This window comes from Arachis hypogaea, chromosome 11, assembly GCF_003086295.3.
Source record: "Arachis hypogaea cultivar Tifrunner chromosome 11, arahy.Tifrunner.gnm2.J5K5, whole genome shotgun sequence".
Classification (NCBI taxonomy): Eukaryota; Viridiplantae; Streptophyta; class Magnoliopsida; order Fabales; family Fabaceae; genus Arachis; species Arachis hypogaea.
In genome coordinates, this window is record NC_092046.1 from 81,994,803 (window position 1) to 81,998,629 (window position 3,827).

The following is a 3,827-nucleotide window of genomic DNA, read 5'->3' on the forward strand; positions in this document are numbered from 1 at the left end:
GCTAGTTTCTCTGATGCAGCAGAACTACAAGTTTCATGGACTTCCATCTGAAGATCCTTTTCAGTTCTTAACTGAATTCTTGCAGATCTGTGATATTGTTAAGACTAATGGAGTAGATCCTGAAGTCTACAGGCTCATGCTTTTCCCTTTTGCTGTAAGAGACAGAGCTAGAGTATGGTTGGACTCTCAACCTAAGGATAGCCTGAACTCTTGGGATAAGTTGGTCAAGGCTTTCTTAGCCAAGTTCTTTCCTCCTCAAAAGTTGAGTAAGCTTAGAGTAGATGTTCAGACCTTCAGACAGAAAGAAGGTGAATCCCTCTATGAAGCTTGGGAGAGATACAAAGAACTGACCAAAAAGTGTCCTTTTGACATGCTTTCAGAATGGACCATCCTGCACATATTCTATGATGGTCTGTCCGAATTAGCTAAAATTTCATTGGATACCTCTGCAGGTGGATCCATTCACTTAAAGAAAACGCCTACAGAAGCTCAAGAACTCAATGACATGGTTGCTAATAACCAGTTCATGTACACTTCTGAGAGGAATTCTGTGAGTAATGGGATGCCTATGAAGAAGGGAGTTCTTGAAATTGATACTCTGAATGCCATATTGGCTCAGAATAAAATATTGACTCAGCAAGTCAATATGATTTCTCAGAGTCTGAATGGAATGCAAGCTGCATCCAACAGTACTCAAGAGGCATCTTCTGAAGAAGAAGCTTATGATCCTAAGAACCCTGCAATAGCAGAGGTGAATTACTTAGGTGAACCTTATGGAAACACCTATAATCCATCATGGAGAAATCATCCAAATCTCTCATGGAAGGATCAACAAAAGCCTCAACAAGGCTTTAATAATGGTGGAAGATACAGGTTTAACAATAGTAAATCTTTTCCATCATCCACTCAGCAACTGACAGAGAACTCTGAACAAAATACTTCTAATCTAGCAAACTTAGTCTATGATCTATCTAAGGCCACTGTGAGTTTCATGAATGAAACAAGATCCTCCATTAGAAATTTGGAAGCACAAGTGGCCAGCTGAGTAAAAGGATCACTGAAATTCCTCCTAGTACTCTCCCAAGCAATACAGAAGAAAATCCAAAAGGAGAGTGCAAGGTCATTGAATTAATCACCATGGCCGAACCTGTAAAGGAAGGAGAGGACGTGAATCCCAGTGAGGAAGACCTCCTGGGATGTCCAGTGATCAATAAGGAGTTTCCCTCTGAGGAACCAAAAGAATCTGAGGCTCAACTAGAGACCATAGAGATTCTATTAAACCTCCTTATGCCATTCATGAGCTCTGATGAGTATTCCTCTTCTGAAGAGAATGAGGATGTCACTGAGGAGCAAGTCACCAAGTACCTTGGTGCAATCATGAAGCTGAATGCCAAATTATTTGGCATTGAAACTTGGGAAGATGAACCTCCCTTGTTCACCAATGAACTAAGTGATCTGGATCAACTGACATTGCTTCAGAAGAAACAGGATCCTGGAAAGTTCTTAATACCTTGTACCATAGGCACCATGATCTTTAAGGCTCTGTGTGACCTTGGTTCATGAATAAACCTCATGCCCCTCTCTGTAATAGAGAAACTGGAAATCTTTGGGGTGCAAGCCACTAAAATCTCATTAGAGATGGCAGACAATTCAAGAAAACAGGCTTATGGACAAGTAGAGGACGTGTTAGTAAAGGTTGAAGGCCTTTACATCCCTGCTGATTTCATAGTCCTAGATACTGGGAAGGATGAGGATGAATTCATCATCCTTGGAAGACCCTTCCTAGCCACAGCAAGAGCTGTGATTGATGTGGACAGAGGAGAATTGATCCTTCAAATAAATGAGGACAACCTTGTGTTTACAACTCAAGGATCTCTCTCTGCAGCCATGGAGAGGAAGCATAAAGAGCTTCTCTCAAAGAAGAGTCAAACAAAGCCCCCACAGTCAAACTCTAAGTTTGGTATTGGGAAGCCACAACCAAACTCTAAGTTTGGTGTCAAACCCCCATATCCAAACTCTAAGTTTGGTGTTGGGAGGTCTCAACAAAGCTCTGCACATCTGTGAGGCTCCATGAGAGCCCACTGTCAAGCTATTGACATTAAAGAAGCGCTTGTTGGGAGGCAACCCAATGTTTATCTAATTTTCATTGTTTTTCATGTTTTATTAGGTTCATGATCATGTGGAGTCACAAAATAAATATAAAAATTGAAAACGGAATCAAAAACAGCAGAAGAAAAATCACACCCTGGAGGAAGACCTTAAGAAGCATGTTTTGGGCGTTCAACGCCAGAACAGAGCATGGTTCTGGCGCTGAACGCCAGAAATGGGCAGCGTCTGGGTGTTTGAACGCCAGAAATGCACCCTGGAGAAGAGCTGGCGCGGAACACCCAGAACAAGCATGGTTCTGGCGTTCAACGCCAGAAATGGGCAACAAATGGGCGTTCAACGCCCAGAACAAGCACCAATCTGGCGCTGAACGCCCAGAGTTGTGTGCAAAGGCATTTTACATGCCTAATTTGGTGCAAGGTTGTAAATCCTTAAGCACCTCAGGATCTGTGGACCCCACAGGATCACCTCAGGATCTGTGGACCCCACAGGATCACCTCAGAATCTGTGGACCCCACAAGATCCCCACCTACCTCCACTTACTTCTTCTCACCCCTCTTTCACACAATCCCATAAACACTCTTCCCCAAAACCCTTCACCAATCACCTCAATCTCTCTTCCCCATCACCTCTTCACCACTCACATCCATCCACTCTTCCCCATAAACCTACCTCATAAACTCCACCTACCTTCAAAATTCAAAATCAATTTCCCACCCAACCCCACCCTAAATGGCCGAAACTTACCCCCCCTCCCTTCCCTATATAAAGCCCTCCATTCTTCCTCATTTTTACACAACACAACCCTCTATTCCTCTTCTTGGCCGAAACACACCTCCCCCCTCCTCTCCATATTTTCTTCTTCTTCTTCATCTATTCTTTCTTCTCTTGCTCGAGGACGAGCAAAATTCTAAGTTTGGTGTGGTAAAAGCATAGGCTTTTTGTTTTTCCATTACCATTGATGGCACCTAAGACCGGAGAATCCTCTAGAAAAGGGAAAGGGAAGACAAAAGCTTCCACCTCCGAGTCATGGGAGATGGAAAGGTTCATCTCCAAAGCTCATCAAGACCACTTCTATGATGTTGTGGCCAAGAAGAAGGTGATCCCCGAGGTCCCTTTTAAACTCAAGAGAAATGAGTATCCGGAGATCTGACATGAAATTCAAAGAAGAGGTTGGGAAGTTCTAACAAACCCCATCCAATAAGTCGGCATTCTAATGGTTCAAGAGTTCTATGCTAATGCATGGATCACTAGGAACCATGATCAAAGTAAGAACCCGAATCCAAAGAATTACCTCACCATGGTTCGGGGGAAATACTTAGATTTTAGTCCGGAAAATGTGAGGTTGGCGTTCAACTTGCCAAACATGGAAGAGAACGCACGCCCCTACACAAGGAGAGTCAACTTTGATCAAAGGTTGGACCAAGTCCTCATGGACATATGTGTAGAAGGAGCTCAATGGAAGATTGACTCAAAAGGCAAATCGGTTCAACTAAGAAGACTGGACCTTAAGCCTGTAGCTAGAGGATGGTTGGAGTTCATTCAATGCTCAATCATTCCCACTAGCAACTGGTCTGAAGTTACTATAGATCGGGCCATCATGATCCATAGCATCATGATTGGAGAAGAGGTGGAAGTTCATGAGATTATACCTCAAGAACTCTACAAGGTGGCTGACAAGTCCTCCACTATGGCAAGGTTAGCCTTTCCCCAACTCATTT

The 3,827-nt window shown here is 43.3% G+C and overlaps 1 non-coding gene across 1 annotated transcript; it reads right to left on the minus strand.

The window, feature by feature from the left end:
- Positions 1-268: 268 nt before the first annotated feature.
- LOC112725861 (small nucleolar RNA R71) lies at positions 269-376 on the minus strand. The gene has a single exon (XR_003164942.1). It is a non-coding gene; the product is annotated as a small nucleolar RNA R71 (small nucleolar RNA).
- Between the last annotated feature and the right edge of the window lie 3,451 nt (positions 377-3,827).